Source organism: Sorex fumeus, unplaced genomic scaffold (assembly GCF_029834395.1).
Source record: "Sorex fumeus unplaced genomic scaffold, SorFum_2.1 ptg000072l, whole genome shotgun sequence".
In the NCBI taxonomy this organism is placed as follows: domain Eukaryota; kingdom Metazoa; phylum Chordata; class Mammalia; order Eulipotyphla; family Soricidae; genus Sorex; species Sorex fumeus.
The window spans coordinates 3939068-3958971 of record NW_026606129.1 but is presented as its reverse complement, the minus strand read 5'-3'; the positions used below and the strand labels follow the sequence as shown (position 1 = coordinate 3958971).

The 19904-nt window shown below is 49.4% G+C and overlaps 1 non-coding gene across 1 annotated transcript; it reads left to right on the top strand.

Moving 5' to 3' along the window:
- Positions 1-14216: 14216 nt before the first annotated feature.
- On the top strand, positions 14217-14323 carry LOC130038032 (U6 spliceosomal RNA). Its single transcript, XR_008794586.1, has one exon. It is a non-coding gene; the product is annotated as a U6 spliceosomal RNA (small nuclear RNA).
- Positions 14324-19904: the final 5581 nt, after the last annotated feature.

The window sequence follows — 19904 nt, the reverse complement described above, 5'->3', positions numbered from 1 at the left end:
CTTTTTCTGTCCCATCTGTGAAGTGCGCTCACTGGTGTGTCCCTCTGTCCTGACTGACCTCCCTCTAGCCCGTCCTGGATGCTCTCTGAGGAGTTTCCTGTTTGCAGAGAGCCGAGGGGGACCCCTGGGAGTACAGGCCCACCTCTGTCCTGACTGACCTCCCTCTAGCCCGTCCTGGATGCTCTCTGAGGAGTTTCCTGTTTGCAGAGAGCCGAGGGGGACCCCTGGGAGTACAGGCCCACCTCCATCTGCCCCCTGTTCTGGGCCCTGGGTTTGCTCAAGGGTCTTACTCTGCCATAAAGTGCACGAGAGCCAGGCCTGCATTTGTCTTTCCAGTTAGTGTGTGTGTGTGTGTGTGTGTGTGTTCATTGCACGGACGCAGAGGTGTGGAATTGCTGTGTCAGTGGCACGTCTGCGAACCCCCATCCCACGTTCCACGGAACCAGCTGACACTCTCACCAACACGGGAGGGCGGAACTTCATCCCCGTCCCTGCCAGCACTGGCCTTCCCAGCACCGCCGTTCCACCCGCGTGAGCTGGTGCTCGTGGTGATTCTGAGCCGTGTCCCTGATAATCAGTGACATGAGCATGTTTTCACCTGATGGCGCGGGCTCGGCTGCTGGCGTGTAGAGATGCAGGTTCTGCATCGTGGAGAGCGGCTGAGGGAGCAGCCGTCGGTGACCTTGCATACCTCGGACTGTTTCAGTCACGGTTTAAGCTACAAAGATTGTGCTATAGCCAGGCCCAATCTGCTCCATAGTGTGTTTGTATTTTCAAGTAGATGCGGGTTATTCCGAGAACACAGAACGGAACTGTGAAGTGGAATAGAAAGAAGGAATATGGAAAGTTCAGAGATATCTAGAGGCATCAACTGTACGGAGAGGCTTGACCACTGTAAATCCTCTCTCAGGAATAGCTCCCTGGCAGGCAGACCTTCCATGCCTCTCTGCTCTTGAATCAAAAATGGTGCAGGACTCCAGCAGAGAAATAGCTCAGCGGCTACAGCGTTTGCTTTGCATGTGACAGATGCAGTTTCCATTCCTGGCACCCCATATGCCAGGAGTGACCCCCGAGCACAGGTCCAGGAGCAAGCCCTGAACACCACCGGGTGTGGTGACCCCAAATTCCCACCCACCCCCCAAACTGTACAAAATTAACTAAAAGATAGCAGACTTTGAAGGATAGCCCAGTCTCCCAAGTTGAGTTTTCCTTATTGCTGTGGTATGTGATTTTTATCATTTAAGTTTTATTTCCTTATCATTGAAATGCCATTAATAAAACATGGCGTGCAACCAGTATAAAATGTTAAGCTTTGTTTCACCCAATTCATTTGAATTTATTTTGATGATTAATGGTGTAAGCATTTAATCGTGCAATCATCATTTTTGTTCAATTGTTCAAATGAATCGCCAAACAGAAATACCTTCAGGAACGGAGCTCGACGGAGAAGCAGTCCCTGCTGAAGGGCCCTGGGAATAACCGATGCTGCTCTAGGATTCCGGAGACTTCTATCCTGGCTTAACTCAGTTGTGCAAATCAGTGTGGCAGGGAGAGACATTGCGTGTGGGAGGGAAGGAATTGTAGAAAAGCATTAAAATCGGAGAATAGTGGGAGCAGATTCATCTGCCTGCAAGGAATCAACCAGCTGCTTATGCTAAGGGCGTCAGGGTCCTAGTTCTGACAGAAGGCAGGGCCGGCTCTCCTCCGCGTCTCCCCTCCATGCTGACTTGTGCTGGGCACAGAGCAGGGGCCGGGGGCAGGTCCCAGGGCACTTGAGAGGGAGACGGGGGCCTTGGTGCGGGCAGGGCAGGGACCCTCTGGGCAGGTTTGGAATGAGACGCAGTAGCGCGGGGGAAGACGCTGTAAGCACGCGGCCACCGTGTTCCACGCTGTCTGGGGCCACCCCGAGGGGCCCTCTGTCTGCAGCCCTCTGTGCCGGGTGCCGGGAAGGTGGGTGACTGTGCAGGAAGACAGCCCCGGGCACCGAGGGCACAGCCAGGGAGGGGCTCGGAGCCTGGGGCAGGCACAGACCCCTGAGCTGGGCGCAGAGGGCAGGGCAGGTCCCTTGGTGTTCCTCGGGGTGGGTCACAGAGCTGTCACGTGCCCGGAGCCCATCCAGGCAGCTGCCCCCGCACCCTCTGTGCTCACGGAAACCCACCAACCTCCCTCTCCCTGGCAGGAGACTCACTGTTGGCACGGAGCGTGGCCCTGGGCCCCTTCTCCCTACGCGGCCGAATAAGGCAGCACAGAGCTGGCCCCACGGGCCTCTCCCTGTTCCCTGCCAGCGCCTGCCACCAGCCCCCATGCCACGTGCCACCTCGCCTGGCCAGGAGCGTGTCCGCATCTCCGAGCTCTCCTCGCAGAGAGAAGACCCAGCCCCAGCCATGCCACCAGGGGCGGCTTCTAAACCCCTCACGGCCTTTTCTCTGCAGGAGCGTTTTCCTTAACCCACCACGTGTGTCCTGCAGCCGTGTCTGGATGCTGCTGAGACACTCCCTTGGGGGTGGTGGGGTCCACCCTACAACGGGGTCCACGCCGGCGGCGGCCCCTCATGTGTGTGGCGGGGGTGGGGGGTTGTGAGCTGCTGTGGGCAGCCGTGGCCTCGTGAGTCCTCGTGGATTCGGGGAGTCTCTGTACTGTCCTGTTTCCTCTCGGGCCAGAGGGGTCCCTTCTGCCCCTCCATTGCCTTTTTGGCCGTGACAGCAGCAAGAGGCCAACTCCTGCCCACTGCCCAACCGGCATGTGCCATGGTGGGTTTCCCCAGCCCAGCGGTGCAGGGTCCGGCCAGGCAGCGAGCCCCGGACTTAACAAGACCAGCGTTTCCAGGGGTTTCGGCCACCCGGAGGTGCAGGGGCAGCACTTGGTGCAGGGACATTTTCAGAGGACGGGGCAGATCCAGGACCTGACAGAGACAGGACAGGGAGGCGGCTTGGCAGGGGCCCGCGGAGTGGAGGGCGCCACTCGGGCCAGAGGTTAATGCGGGTGGCAGCGGGTGGTGATTTCCCAGTCCTTTGTTCCCCTTTTGTCCCAGGGCTCAGCCAGAGCCAAACGGGAGATCCTATTTCGGAGGGCTCCCTGGCGCCCGTTTGGAATCTCAGTGCCGGCGTCCTGGGAGCAGCTGTTCCGGGCTCCGAGTCGCCCCGCCGTCTCCCGGCTGCGTTCCTGGTGCGGCAACGCCTTGCCCGGGCCCCTGGTTGGCCAAAGTCTTCGCTTCTCTTCGCTGCGAGATGCTTTCTTGCAGCACTTCAAAGCGTTTCTCCCTCGCCGGGGCTGCTTGTGCTGTACAAGTGGCAGAAATGCATTTCCCATCCACACTTGAAGGCCCTTTCAGCTTTAGTCGAGAGCGCCGGGTAATAATAAACCACCAAGGAATGGAAGCAAAAGCTTATTTTTATATTTGTGTTTCAGATGGAGTCAGTCACACACATCTAAACACTCCCACGCGCCCAGGCGCCTCTGCACGGAGGGGGGGGGATGGTGGGCGTGGGCCCGCGGGGTTCGTCCCCGCCAGCTAATGATGGGGCCCACGAACTCAATGACTAGCATTAGTTTCCAGGGGAATTTTTTACTCCTGCTTATCTGAATAGCTGAAAATGGGTTCTATTATTTTAAAAATGAAAATATTTAGTGGACCAATCCTTAACGTGACAGGTACCATTTACCAGCCTAAAGAAAGCAATTTACAATAATCAGGTTGTTTCACCTGGAAAAAAAGGAGCATCCTGAGGAAAAAGCTTGGTGGCTGTTCGAAGGATTCCACCGCGGTGTCCCTGGCATCTGGCAGGTGCCCCGTCCTGGCTGGTGGGGATGCCCGTGTGCCAAGCGCTGAGCTGGTGCTGCATGCGTGACCCACTGAACCCTGGGAACTGCTCAGTGGTGAAAGAAGAGGCCGGTTTGGTGATGAAGCCCGTCGCCGAGGGCATGGCTGAAGACCGGAGGAGGCTACTCCCGGCCAGGCCCCTTCCTGAGGCCCACAGTGCCCCTGACTCCTCCCTCCCCTGTGCTCCTCAGGCCTTCTCACTTTCCCCTGGAGGGTTAGTGTCTTCCAGAACAAGAGTCCGTGCATCCCACCCTCCTGGCTCGGAGCCCTGGGTGCAACTGGACCTCGGACACAGGCTCCCTTCTGGGCAAACCGTCACACGTGTCCGAGTGTGGTCCTGTCTGTCTGTTTCTGCTGCTTCTCGGACCACGTGCTCCCTGGAGGCAGCTTCCAGCTGCCCTGACCTTTGATGGCTTCTTCTTTTTTTTTTAATATATATATTTTGTTCGTGACAGATAACATTCAAACACCAATCCCACCACCGGACACCGAGCACCACAGTAAGATGACAGTGTGTGAAGGTTCTTATATTTCACTCTGGGATGGCTTCTTCATCTGTGCTGTCATCTACTTCCTGCATGCAGAGTCCGTCGGGGACAGTTCTCTCGGGGAAAGTGTGTGTCCCATGTGGCTGCAGAAGTGGTAGGGGCAGGAATGAATGGACACCGGCTGGGTGGGGCTCTCCCACGCGCTCAGGGGTGAAGCCCAGCATCCCCCTCCACCCATGCAGTGGTCATGCCTGGTGGTGGACACTTCCATGTGCTTGACGTTTGATTAAGTGGCTTTTTGTTTTATTAAGAATGATTCGAGGAGCTGGAGAGAGCCGAGGAGCGGTGGGGGGTGGGGGCGGCGGGCATGGCGTGCCAGGCTCAGGGCGAGCCCGGCTCCCAGAGCACTGAGCTGGCCCCAGGCAGGGCTGCATGCCCAGGTCCCAGCAGGAGCCATATGGTCCGGTTGACTGAGAGCATGGTCAGAAGCGGCCTTGGCCCCTGAGCCCTGCTGGAGATCCCCGCCCCCCGCCCCGCAAGCATCATTGTTATCCGAACAGGTTGTCTTCCAGATACTCTGTCTATAAACTGGGCCCTTGCAAAAGCTCAGGGTCATTGTAGTGAAACGCTCCCCAGAAATGCCACCTGGCTGGTCAGAGAGTGGCATTGCCTTGATGCCCCCGAGTCTTTCTCTGCCCCCGGCTGCTGTGTGGCTTTGCTGGGGCGTCACATCAAAGCCTTCTGGGCATTGCGTGAGACGGCGTGAGTGCGGGTGGGTGTGGGCAGGGAGCCGAGCTGCTGTGGGGGTGCTTCCGAGCACCCGGAGCTGGGTTGAGATTCAGGCTGTGTCCCGACCTTCCCAAGGATCAATATGCACTGAGGTGTGCGCGCCCGAGGGGCAGGAGGGGGCCCGGGGCCTGGGGCCAGCCAGCGGAGGCTCGTCCCTGCATGGGCAGCCACCCGGGGAGCCTCTGGGAGCCCCATGGCAGGGCGGGCCTGGGCCCCTCTGCTCCCCCACGCTGCGGTCTCCCCCTGGGACTCCTCCAAAGTCCCCTTTTGCTTTGAAGTGTCTGCTGGGCCGCGAATGACCGGAGCCATGCTGAGGAGATGGTCTGTGGCGTCCCGTGGACTGACAGCTCTCGGCTCACACTCACCTCGCCCACAGGCCGGTGGGGCAGAGCTCGGGGCTAGCCTTTGGGGGTGCCGTGGGCGCTGTTTCCACAAGCAGAGTTAGGCCGGCCTTGGCAGTCACTGTCTGAGGTTGGGGACAGCACCGGGATCCCGACTCACGTTGTCCTCAGTGAAAAGGCATCACGGGAGGAATAGGCGCCTTCTAGAAGGATCCGACTCGAAAAGTGGTGGAGGTCGCTGGCTTCTGATCTTTCAGGGAAAGTGCCCCTGGGATACGTATCTGTGTGTGTGTGTGTGTGTGTGTGTGTGTGTGTGTGTGTGAGACAGTGCTGCCCTGGGACACGGGACTGTCTGTGTGTGTGTGTGTGTCTGTCTGTGTGTGTGTGTGTGTGAGAGAGAGAGAGAGAGAGAGAGAGAGAGAGAGAGAGAGAGAGAGACAGTGCTGCCCTGGGACGTGGGAGTGTCTGTGTATATCTGTATGTGTGTGTGTGTGTGTGTGTGTGTGGTGTGTGTGTATGAGAGAGAGAGAGAGAGAGAGAGAGAGAGAGAGAGAGAGAGAGAGAGAGAGAGAGAGAGACAGTGCTGCCCTGGGATGTGGGAGTGTCTGTGTGTGTGTGTGTGTGAGAGAGAGAGAGAGAGAGACAGTGCTGCCCTGGGACGTGGGGGTGTCTGTGTATGTCTGTGTGTGTGTGTGTGTGTGTGTGTGTGTGAGACAGTGCTGCCCTGGGACACGGGACTGTCTGTGTGTGTGTGTGTGTGTGTGTGTGTGTGAGTGACAGTGCTGCCCTGGGACATAGGAGTGTCTGTGTGTGAGAGACAGTGCTGCCCTGGGACATGGGAGTGTGTGGTGTGAGAGAGAGAGAGAGAGAGAGACAGAGACAGAGACAGAGAGACAGAGACAGAGACAGAGACAGAGACAGAGACAGAGACAGTGCTGCCCTGGGATGTGGGAGTGTCTGTGTGTCTGAGTCTGTGCCTGACACATCACTTTGGTGCGTGAGTGTGTGTGGTTTGGTTCGTGTGTGGTATAAGTGATGTATGAGAGTGTATGTGTGGTCTGTGTGTGATGTGTATGAGTGTGTGGGATGTGTGAGTGTGTGTGGAGTGCATATGATACGTGAGAATATGCATGATGTATCGCTGCGTGCTGCGTGGCTCGTGTGTGTGGGGGATGATTGAGTGTGTGGGATGTGTGCATGGCAGGTGAGTACATGTAGACATATGTGGTGTGTGGCTCGTGTGAGGGGCATGTGTGCATGGTAGGTGAGAATATGGTAGGTGGTTTATGTGGTGTGTGGTTCATGTGTGTGGGATGATTGTGTGGGACGTGTGTATGGCACGTGAGTGTTTGTGTGATGTATGTGTTGCGTGGTACATGGCGTGTGTGTGTGTGTGTGTGTGTGTCTGATGATGCAGCTGCTCTTTCCCAGCTGACTGACTTCCTCCAAAAGCTCCTTTATAAGAATATCCAGGCTTCAGGCCCGACTCTGCACAGGTTGACAGAAGTCGCCTGGCGTACAGCTGTGTGGGAACCCTCGCGGCCCCTCGAGCACTGTTAGCATGAAGACCTGAGCTTCAGTGTGGCTGAGAGCATCCCCCAAAGTCAAGGGTCAAAGAAGTGACCGCTGGAGTGGTTATGGACTCTGGACTTGGGCTCCCAGCTCTGGGCAGGCCCTGGTCCCTCGAGGCCTCTGCTGGCTGGTGTGGAGAGTCACTTCGGAGACAGGCAGGTGGAACCCTGGGCTCATCAGCTCCGCCACTGCCGGCTGGCTGAGGGCTGGTGCCCCCCAGGACTGGACGGGGCGACTGTGCCACTGGGCCCCAGGGAGCAATGGTGAAGCAACTTCACATCTCCAGTGACTGCTTTCTTCAGTCTGGGTGGGCGCCGGGCATGCTCTCATCGTCCTGGACTTCCTTCTCGCTAACATTTGCCACCATTTTACTCTCTGTATGATCGTGCGTTAGGGCCCTCAGGGTTCTGGCCACGGACCCATCCCCAGCTCCTGGGTGCAGGGCCAGGAACAGTGCAGGTGACAGAGGGTGACCCTGGTGGGCCGAGAGCGTGTACCAGGAAGCTGCAGAGCGTCTCCGAGTGTGGATGAGTGAGTGAGAGGAAGAAAGACAGGAAGAAAGAAAAAGGGAAGGAAAGCAAAGGAAATTGGGAGGGAGGGAGGGAAGGAAGAAAGGAGGGAAGGAAGGAGGGAGGGAAGGAAGAAAGGAGGGAAGGAAGGAGGGAGGGAAGGAGGAAGGGAGGGAAAGGGAGGGAGGGAGGAGACTCTTCTGATGTAGTTCACTTCTTAGCTATTTTTCAGGGCCCTTTTGCTAACACTGTCGCCTCTGTCCAATCTCTAATTCTGTTTGAAATGTAGTTTGTATATGAATATATATTACTTCAGTTTGTACATATTTTGTTTATGTATTTATGTAAATATGAATATATATACACATATTTTATTCACATTCGTGCATATACATATGTTTACCCTTGTTCCTATGCAGAGAGAAATTTCTTATTCCTAAGTTTACGAATTTAACTCATTCATAGATATGTTTTACTCTTGTTCCTGTGTTCATATAATGTCACCTCGTTCAAACACAGCGAGAAACAGGGATGGATTCTCCTCGGCAGTTCCAGGGCAGGAAGGCAGGCTCTGTGTCAGGCTGACCTGCAGTGTTTGCAGTGGCATGGGATGGCGTGGTTGGGAGAGGTGGCTCACGGCTGGTCCCCCTCGGGCTGTGCCACCGGGCTTCTAGGCTGCGGCTCTGCAGGGGGACAACCACCTCGTGTCCACATATGGAGCCGCTGGGACAGAAGCTCCAGAGAGGATGGGCGGGACAGTACTCATAAGTACCGTGCCTTCTCCCTCCCTGCGCTGCCTCATGCCAGCCTCTCCAGAGAAGCTCGGCGTCATTGGGAAATTCCCTTATGGAAAATATCACCAACTCCATTTCCACGTAAAACTCATGTGGTCTGAGCCAATAGCTCACACAGTTGTGTCGGCGCTAGGTTGGGGATAGCATCTGAACAGTCGCCTCTGTACAACTCTGTCAAACTGCTCCCCAAAGCTGCAGAGTTGGAGGGGCAGCATATGGACACCAACTTGGGCTTTACACAGATGAAGGTCTGCAGTGTGACGTTGGGCGAATGTCTGTTCCTCCCTGAGTTTGTTCTAGTCCGTTGTGGGGACTTGGCTAAAAGAAAAATGGATGGATATACTACTCTTATTTCATATATATATATACACATATACATACATATATATACACTTTTTCTTGTACCTTATAATTGACTCAGATTTTTGACTGCATAATAATAGACACAACTTGAAACATTAAATTGAACACTTATGTTTTAGTACAAATGCAATTAAACCCTCATACAAAGTGCAAATTGCATTACAATTTTAATCTGACTAAAATGTGAGCACCAAAGATACCTTAAAGAACTGGCAAAGAAACTCTCATTAGTGCCGGCTACATATTTCTATAATTGCACCTAAACTATTTATAATGACCAAAGCCTTGCTTTATTGGTATTACTTTTTTATGTATTCTTTTTTTTCTTTTTGGGTCACACCCGGCGATGCCCAGGGGTTACTCTTGGCTCATGCACTCAGGAACTACTCCTTGCAGTGCTTGGGAGACCATATGGGAAGCTGGGAGTCGAACCCAGGTTGGCCGTGTGCAAGGCAAACGCCCTACACACTGTGCTATCACTCCAACCCCTGTATTCTTAAATACCTTTATGAGGCTTACTTGGTCTAGGAGGTGTAGTGGTGTTTATATGATGCCTTCCCAGATCCCAAAGTCTTTGACAGTTCTCCTTTATTCTTTCCCCCTAAAATGTTCCCGAGGAGGGCAGGGGTGTGGCCTCCTGGGCTGCTTTCCAAGGGAGCAGCCACAGGGAACCAGAAACTCCTCAGCTAAGGTGCCCACATGAACACCTAGGCCAGAGGGAGCCCCTGCAGTCTCAGAAATGGGCCGGAAGTAGAACTCTAATCCAGGACTGGCACCAACACAGGCCCTTCCCCCACAGCGCTTTGGACTCATATCTCAACCTCTATTAACTAATTCTCATGAGGACAGCCTGGCCATACCAAACACATTAGGCCAATAGTCCACTAGCCTATTCCAATCAAAATTCTACCAAAATTCACCAAAATAATAGTGAACACAAGAATCTGAACAAGCCTAATGTAAAAGGACATATCCCCCGAAGCTGCACTAGGGGCCCCATATATGTCACAGAGGAGCACCAAAGAGGAAGTTAGTATTCTTGAAGGGGAAAAAGAAGACCACCATCGACTGAGCTCATCCAGAATCCTCCTTCACAGAGAGAGGGGGACACTGATAGTGAACTGGAGGCACCCACCTCATACGACCACAGCAACACGAAGAAACAATGCAGATCCCCACCACGAGTGGTGGATGAAGAAAAAAGACCAGAAGCCTCAACAGGGGTTACCCACAAATGCAATCTCTCCGATAAAAAATTCAGGGATGAAATGTTGAGGATGTTCAATGAGCTCAAAGAAATGGTGGAACAGACATCCAGTAAATTAAAGGAGGACATGAAAGAAACAGTGGAATGGACAGCCAAGAAAATACAGGAAAAAATGAGAGCAGAAATAAGAAAGCCACAGTAACAACAAAGTCTCCAATGGAGACGTTACTGGGCCCGCTCGAGCAAATCGATGATCAATGGGAGGGCCTTTACCTTTACCTTTTACAAACAGAAGTGTCACTAATAAAGAATTCAGTAGATGAAATTTAAAACTCAGTGGGTGCCCTCAACAGTAGAATGACAACAGCCGGAGACAGTGAGCTTGAAGATGAGTTGCAGAAAGCATACAGGCAAAAACTTACATGGGAAAAGACCTCAAAATAACTCTAGGGCGAATCAGAGGCCTAGGGGATGAATTCAAGAGGAACAAGATAAGAATCATCAGAGTACCAGAAGGATAGGGAGCAACCCCAATGAAGTAGCAACAATTAAAGATATCATTGCTGAGAAGTTCCCAGAGCTGGAGAATACAGGTATCCATGCAAGGAGCCTGAAGGGTGCCAGCTAAAAGAGAACCTTACTAGGGTCAAAGACTCAAAGACATGTCATAATCAGAACAACACATACTACAGATAGAGACACAATACTGCAAGCAGCAAGGTCAAAGAAGAAAATCACATACAAAGGAGCACCCCTTAGATTTACAGCAGACATATCAGAGAAAACCATTTGAGCCCGAAGACAACGGTGAGATATAGTGAAAACACTCAATGAAATGAATGCCTCACCAAGAATACTTTATCTAGCTAAACTCTCACTCAAACTCATAGGAACTATATACTATTTCGTGCATAAACAGCATCTCAGGAACTTCATAGACTCAAAACCAAACTTAAAAGAAGGACTAAAGAGGCTACTGTAAGACAAGAAAAAAACCCCACAAGCAAAACAAATCTCTACAGAAAGATGGCACAGAACCCCATGACAAAAATCTCTCTCAATGTCAATGGTCTAAATGCACCAATTAAGAGACACAGAGTGGCAAAATAGGTTAAAAAACGAAATCCAACATCCTGCTGCCTACAAGAGACACATCTGAACAGTCAGAGCAAACACAGACTCAAATTCAAAGGATGGAAAACAATTCTTCAAGCAAACAACTCCCTCAAAAAAGCTGGGGTAGCCATACTAGAATCTAAAACATCGATTTCAGGATGAAACAGATTAGAAGGGACAGTGAAGGTCATTTTAAAATAATCAATGGATATGTACATCAGGAAGAAATCACACTCCTAAACAAGTATGCATCAAATAAGGGGGCAAAAATTTCTTAAAACAACTGCTTAAAGACTTCAAGTAGGACATTGGTAGCAATACCATAGTAGTTGGAGATGCCAAGACCTCCTTATCACCTATTGGTAGATCAAGAAGACAAAACCTCAGCAAGGAAATACTTGCTCTGAAGGAAGAAATAGGAGAGAGAGAGAGAGAGAGAGAGAGAGAGAGAGAGAGAGAGAGAGCTAATAGATGTATATTGGGCTTTTCATCCCCCCAAAACCGAATACACATTCTTCTCCAGTGCATGTGTAACATTTTCCAAGACAGACCACGTGCTGGGCCATAAAATATACCTCAATGGGATCACGATCACGATCATCCTGTTGTTCGTCGATTGCCTCGAGCAGGCACCAGTAATGTCTCCTTTATCCTAGCCCTGAGATTTTAAAAAGTGCCATATTCAAGGCTTTTCTAGGGTTAGGAGAATGTGACCCATCATTGTTACTGGTATTTGGCATATTGGGTACGCCACGGGGAGTTTGCCAGACTCTGCCGCGTGGGCAGGTTACATTCGGTAGCCTGCCGGGTTGTCCAAAGCAAGAATGAGATAATAAGATGTCGCATTTGCAGCCGCATGCTTCCAGGAGCTGGGTTTTATAGTCTCTGGGTTTTGGCCATTGATGGGATTACACAGTGTCTGGGGGCAGTTGGTGGGTGTAACCCCTGCCTAGTGGAAGATGGAGGATCTGGGTGGAGGATGCTCAGCCCTGATCCGAGCAGGCTTGGAGATCTCAGCCCCGGGACCCACATGCCTTTGTTCCTCTGCCAGTACCTTCATACGTGTGGAGAGTGGTCTCAGCATGGTTGTGGTTGGTTCTGGAGGTCTTCGGCTTCTGGGGCTCTGCTCAGGGCGGGGAGGGAAACTCAAACCACCCCCTCCAAGGGACCCCGGCAAGGACAGCCAGGCATGGGGGCAGGAGACTCTGCACTGTTCTCTTCCGGGAGCTGGGTTTTATAATCTCTATGGTCTCAGCCATATTGACTGTGTGCAATAGAATCAGAAAGATAGAAATTGTATCAACTATCTTTTCAGACCATGTTGCACTGAAAAAGAAGTTAATCACACACAGAAACAGAGAATGAAATCAAACATCTGGAAATTAAACAGCTCAATGTTGAACAATGAGTGAGTCAGAGAGGAAATCAAGGAAGAAATTAAAAGATTTCTGGAAACAGCTGAGAATGAAGACACGAGCTACCAGAACTTATGGGACACAGAGAAAGCAATGTTAAGGGGAAATTTTATAGCTCTGCAAGCATTTATCAGGAAGGAAGAAAAGGCCCTCATAAATAACTTGACTTCACAGCTTAAGATTTTAGAAAATGACCAACAAAAGGAGCCCAAATCAGGCAGGAGGAAAGAAATAATAAAACTTAAAGCAGAAATCAACGAGCTAAATTCCCCAAAAACGATTCAAAAGATCAATTAAACCAAGATCTGTTTCTTTGAAAAAACAAACAAGGTTGATAAACAACTAGTAAGACTCACAAAGAATGAGAGAGAGAGAACCCTAATAAACCGAATCAGAAGTGAAAAGGGGTACATCACAACAGAAACCAAAGAAATTCCAAAGATCATCAAAAATTACTTTGAAAGTCTGTATGCCATGAAACAAGAGAACCTAGAAGAAATGGACAAATTCCCAGATTCCTATAAACTCCCAAGGCCTAACCAAGAAGATTTGGAATACTTGAATAGGCCTATCACTATCAAGGAAACTGAAACAGTAATCAAAATTCTTCACAAAAACAAAAGCCCAGGTCCAGATGGATTTACTAGCGAATTCTTCCAAACATTTAAAGAGGACCCATTGCCAGTCCTTTTCAAGCTTTTTGAGAAAACTGAAGAAACAGAAACACTCCCAAACAGTTTCTAAGAGGCACATATCATCCTAATACCAAAAACAGACAGAGACACCACAAAAACAAGAAAATTACAGGCCAATATCCCTGATGAACAAGGATGCAAAGATCCTCAACAAAATATTAACAAATAGAACCCTTGTCAAAAAGATCATACCCATGACCAAGTGGGATTCATCCCAGGAATGTAAGTTTTAATATTCGCAAGTCAATCAACATAATCTATCATATCAATAAAAGAAAAGATGAAAGCCATACGATCATATCAATAGATGCAGAGAAAGCATTTGACAAGATCCAGCACCAGTTATGATGAAAACTCTCAGCAAAATAGGAATTGAAGGGACTTTCCTCAATATAGTCAAAGCCATCTACCAAAAGCCTGTGACAAACATTATTCTCAATGGGGAAAGACTAAAAGCCTTCTGTCTAAGATCAGGGACAAGACAAGGATGCCCGTTCTCATCACTTCTATTCAATATAGTACTGGAAGTATTTGCCATAGCAGTTAGGGAAGCAAAGGATATTAAGGGCATCCATATAGGAAAGGAAGAAATCAAATTCTCACTATTTGCAGATGACATGATACTATACTTAGAGAACCTTCAAGCCTCTACCAAGAAGCTCCTGGAAACAATAGACTTGTATAGTAAAGTCGCAGGCTATTAAATTGATATTAAAAGTCCATGGCATTCCTATATGCAAATAATGAGAGAGAAGAAAGTGACATGAAAAAATTAATCCTGTTCCCAATCATCGTAAGAAAATCAAGTACCTCGGAATCAGCTTAACTAAGGAGGTAAAGGATCTGTATAAAGAAAACTACAAAACCCTACTTCAAGAAATAAACGAGGATATGAGAAAATGGAAACACACCCCCTGCTCATGGATTTGGAGAAATAACATTGTCAAAATGGCAATACTCCCCAAAGCATTATAAAGAATCATTGCGATCCTATAAGGTTACCCATGACATTCTTCAAATAAATTGATCAAACACCCTGAAATAGATCCACAGACCAGTGGAATAAGGTTGAATATCCCTACACGCAACCTAAAATATATGATCATCGTGTTCACTTCGGCAGCACATATACTAAAATTGGAAGGATACAGAGAAGATTAGCATGGTCCCTGCGCAAGGATGACATGCAAATTCATGAAGCGTTCCATATGTTTTGCCTCTGTCAATGTTGGTATAAGGGTAAATAATGGAAAATTCCTTTTTCTAGCAATATCAGTTATAAGGGAATTATGTCTCCGGTGACACTCTCTTGTCATTTCTGGTCCCCTTTTTTACTGCTGTCTGTTGAAGAGTTTCTTACCACTAGTTGTTTTATGGAAGCCAGCACACGACCACGATGACATTTAAGCACGGACCTTTAGTCTATATTTTTAATAAATATCAATCACTTAATCACTTAATCCCCGTTATTCATCGATTTACTCGAGCGGGTGCCAGTAACGTCTCCATTCATCCTGGTTACGTGCTAGCGTAGCCCAATGGCATCTGTTCGTTCTAGGAACATGCAGATCCTCAAACCGATCATTCAGGGTCTTGACGAAGAATTCTGACCATCTTGTAGGTGGGCGTCCACGTGATCTTTTGATGTCCTGTGGAATCCAATCAGTAATGGCTCTAGTCCAGTGGTTGTCTGTAAACCTCATTACGTGTCCAGCCCATCTGATTTTTGATGCCTTGGCAAATGAGACAGCGTCCCTGATTCTTGAGCGTTGACGAAGATCAGAACTCCGGATTCTATCTCTCATTTGAGTGAATCGTGATATTCCAAGCATAGTTCTTTTGATTCCTCTTTGAGAGACCCGAATAGCGTTCTCATCCTGTTTTCGTAGGGTCCAGGTCTCTGAGGCATATGTTAATGCAGGAAGAACAGTGGAATCAAAGAGATGTGCTCGTAGTTGGAGGTTCTTCGTCCTCTTAGCTATTTCTTCGACGTTCTTGAAGGCATTCCAAGCCGCTCTCTTCCTCCTGCGCAACTCAGATGCCAGGTCATTAATCATGTTGATTTCTCGACCTAGGTATATATAACTGTTGCATTCAGAGATGGTGGTTCCGTTGAGAGCGAATGGAGCGTCAGGAACAAGGCTGTTTCTCATAAACATTGTCTTCCTAAGATTCATCTGTAGTCCGACCTTTCCACATTCACGGTCGAAGTCAGTCAGCATTTATGCCGCTTGGCTGATGTTTGGTGTTATTAGAACGATGTCATTAGCAAAGTGGAGGTGGTGTAGTTGCCGACCATCAATCTTCACTCCCATGCTTTCCCATTCCAGTCATCACATGATGTTCTCGAGGGTGGCACTGAAGAGTTTTGGTGAAATGATATCACCCTGCCGAACCCCTCTCTTGACATGGATGATTACTTCTTTGTAGAATGGTGAGATCCTGGTAGTGAATCCGTAATAGAGCTCACGAAGGATCCTGATGTATTGAGTTTGTACGCCCTGATTGGCTAGGGCTTCTATGACTGCTTCTGTCTCAACAGAATCAAAGGCCTTCTTTAAATCAATGAATGGCATTAGACAGAGCGACATCTTGAACTCCTGAGAAACCTCAATGAGCTTAGTAATCGTGTGGATATGGTCGATGGTACTGAATCCTTTTCGGAATCTGGCTTGTTCACATGGTTGTCCTTCCTCTAGTGTTCTGCTACTCCTATTCAGGATGACTCGAGTGAACAGTTTGTAGATGACAGACAATAGGCAGATTGGGCGATAGTTGCCAATGTCGTGGATGTCTCCCTTCTTGTATAGTAGTACAGTCCTGCTGGTTTTCTATTGGGATGGAACCTTGCATTCAGACAGGTAGCGTGTGAAGAGCCGAGCCAGTGTATTGATGAGTACTGATGGTAAGTTCTTCAGGTGTTCAGGTCTTATCTTGTCTGGGCCAGGTGCTCTTTGTTTCTTTACCAACGAGATGGCATGTTGGATTTCGGAAGGGAAAACATTGGGAACGACATATCCATCATGTAGAATGTGGTATGTGGGCAAGTGGACATGGTATTAAAGAGATCTGAGTAGAAGTCATGAATAATCTTTTCCATTGCCCTTCTGGAAGATGTGATAGATCCATCATGATGTCGGAGGGCAGTCATCTTGGTCTTGTAGTTGGTAAAGGACAGGCGGGCATTACGAATGCTTTTCCCAGCTTCTGCCGCATCTACCAGCATTGCTGCTCTCCTGTTTTTGAGGTCATCCTTGATGGCTTCTCTGCATTGTTTTGCCAGCTCGGACATTCGCTTGTGGTTGCCTGAGGCATGTGCCAAGCCACGTTGGTGATTAAGTTCAAGAGTGTTCGAAGAAAGGCGGTTTTTTGTGGTTATCTCTCTTTTGGCATTCCTCGCACAATCATGGAGGTGCTGAATCATTTGATCGTATTCCTCACCAATGTTGTCAATGACGGCATCTTCCCATGTTGCCAAAGAGCTCCCAGTTGGTGGTTGTTCTGGGAGTCCTCTTCATAAACTTTGCATTCTTTTCTTCTCATTCTGTGAGGCAGAATTTTGCACGAAGGAGACGGTGGTCTGATCCTGCTTGGAATTTTGGGACAACAGCAACATTGGTTAGGCAAAACCGCCGATTGAATATGATGTGGTCTATTTCATTGTGGAACCGTCCACCGGGAGACTCCCATGTCCAACGTTTAGATTCAGCCTTTTGGAACTGTGAGTTACCATGGAAGGTCTTCGTTGACATGATGAACTCAGACAGTCTGTCACCCTGTTCATTCCATTCTAGGCCATGGGTCCTGATGTGGAGTTCATCGGCTGATCTTCTTGGTCCTATCTTGGCATTAAAATCACCGACAATGATCTTGTAGAAGGTGTGATCTTCTTTATAGAACTTCTCCAGCTCCATGTAGAACTTCTCAATTTTTCTTTCACCATAACTGGATGTTGGTACATAGACAACAAAGATAGAAACTGCCGGCAGTGAGCCACATCTATTCAAGTGTAATCTTGAATAGGTGGGATATTTAAGGTACTCTGAAAACCCAATTCGGGTTGTTAGGCATTCGAATGAATCAATGCTCATGGCTAAGTTTGTGTTGACAAGGATACCGACACCACCGACGCCTCTTTTATCACATGTTCCAAGGAACAGTTCTTCTCCAGTGTCGAAAATGGCGTGATGTGATTGATGTCTTCTCGTTTCGGTCAGACCAATGATGTCGTATTTGATCTTTCGCGCTTGTACCATCAGGTCCTCAATGGATGCATCAGATGCCAGAGTACGAGCATTAAAAGTATAGACAATCATTTTTGTCTTTCTTCATTTTGGCAGCCTATTTCTGCCTTGGGATTTTATCAGCCTCTCCTTCCACATCCTTCTCGACTCTGCCGTATTCAGGGTCAGGGGAATGAGATCCTTTTTTTTTACTGGATTTGGCATATCAATTTGGTCTATTTGGCATAGACCACAGATAGCTTGCCAGGCTCTGCCGTGTGGGTGGGATATTTAAGGTACTCTGAAAACTTAGAGAAATGTAAATAAAAAGTCGCGCAGCCGCAAATGCGACCGCGCGCTCCTGGGAGCTTGGTGTGATAATCTCTGGATCCTGGCCGTTGTTGGGGTTACACGGCAGTTGGTGGGTGTAACTGTCTAGCTACTGACAGGTCCAGTCCCAAACCGTGCAGGCTTGGAGATCTCAGTCCCACACACCTGGGTTCCTCTGCCAGTTCTTTTATGCATGAGGCTCATCCAAGTGTGTGGAGAGTGGTCCCAGTATAGCCTTGGCTGGGGCCTGGAGGTCTTCAGCTGTTGGGCCCTGGTGAGGACAGTCAGGCACAGGGTAGGAAACTCTGCCTTGTATTAATTAAGAAAAAATAAAATATATGATCATCTAATCTTTGACAAGGGAGCAAGAAACATAAAGTGGAGCAAGGAACTCCTCTTCAGCAAATGGGGCTGGCATAACTGGAGAACCACATGCAAAAATATGGGCTCAAGACCACAACACCCAAAAGGAGAGAGAGAACAAAAGGGAATGCCCTGCCACAGAGGCAGGGTGGGATGGGGGGGATGGGGGTGGGAGGGACATTGGGATCCATGGTGGTGGAAAATGGGCACTGGTGGAGGGAGCACAAAAATTTGCAAGTCTACAACTGTACCTCATGGTGTTTCACTAATAAAAATAATAAATATACATATATATATATATGGGCTCAGACCTCTACCCAACACCATGCACAAAAGTCAGATCAAAGTGGATTAAAGACCTCGACATCAGACCAGAATCCATAAGGTACATAGAAGAAAAGGCCGGCAAAATCCTGTTGGCCTTGATAATAAAATGAAGATGACTAAGCCACAGGGGTGAGGAAGGAGAGAGGTGTGGTCAGAGGTGACTGGGGACAGTGAGGAAGGGCCCAAGCACTGCGCTGGTGGAGTGACAGTGTGGTCAGGCGACCTGGGACGGTGGGGGAGGGCCCAGGCTCTGCACTGGTGGTTGTGACAGTGGTCATAGGTGACCTGGGATAGTGGGGGAGGGCCCAGGCTCTGGGCTGGTAGTGGTGACAGTGGTCATAGGTGACTTGGGATAGTGGGGGAGGGCCCACGCTCTGCGCTGGTGGATGGTGCAGTATCTTTGGTCATCAAAACCACAGAAGCTAACAGTATATTCTCCAGTTAAGACAAAATAACCCCAGCGCAGCCAACCCTCTCCCAAGGGACCCCCAGAGGTCCTGCCTGAGCACGGAGCCAGGAGTAGCTCCTGAGCACCACCAGGTGTGGCCCCCCAAGCCCATTCCCCACCCCAACCCGAGACCCCCAGGCCAAGCCCAGCATGTTATTGCCTTGTTTGGTGGTGCCAGGGATAGAACCCAGGGCTGCTGCCTGCAGACACACACTTCCCACCACACCACACCCCAGCCCGACGTCTCTGGGTTCTGCTCTGCACATGGGACTTGGTCAGTTGTCTCCGATGGACTCAAGTCTGAGCCACTGGCCAGTGTCAAGCTGCAGTCTTCATTGTCTTATTGGGACATCCTGATTCCTGCATCGTCCTCCCAGGAATAGGGATTTGCAGTCTGTGGTTCTGCCCCCGCCAGCCCCGTGATGCATTCCTTAAGTTTTGTGTGACGTGAGACTGTTCTGTGACAGCCCTGTCATGGATCAACCCACCCATTCCCATCCATCGCTCTGTCCTGCGTCTCTTCGATCTGTATGTGCCTTCCTGTGGTGTTGTTGGAAGTATATGCTCAGCTCTGTGGCCACTCGGTTAATTAGTCATCTCAGATTTCTGTCTTCGGCCCATTGTGTTTGGCCACCGAGCCTGTCCTCGAGGGACTCTCATTCTGTTGGTTATTACCTGTGACCGTAATCCATCTTCTCTGTTGGAACGCTTAGTGCCAAAGTTGCTTGGAACTACTTGGGTAACTGAAATTTCTTCCATCTACCCTTTTCTATTTAGACAGTAAACACGTGTCTACACCATGTGAACAGATGCACAGATGAATAAAGCGAAAAACACACCTACACACAACCTTTCATCATACCCAATTAAAAAGCATCTATATGTACATGGCATTCTTATTTTTGCATTAGAACTGTATTTTATTACTATAATCAGGATGGAACTCTGGCTTTCACACTCTAAACTTTGTTCCATTTTGTCACAATTATTCCTCTTTTTGATACTCCGGTTGCCTGACCTTGGGTAGGAGCTCGGCTCGGGGCTGCCCTCTGCTCTGCTCTCTGTGGTCACGCCTGTTCTGGAGCTGAACTCGGGCCTCTCCAG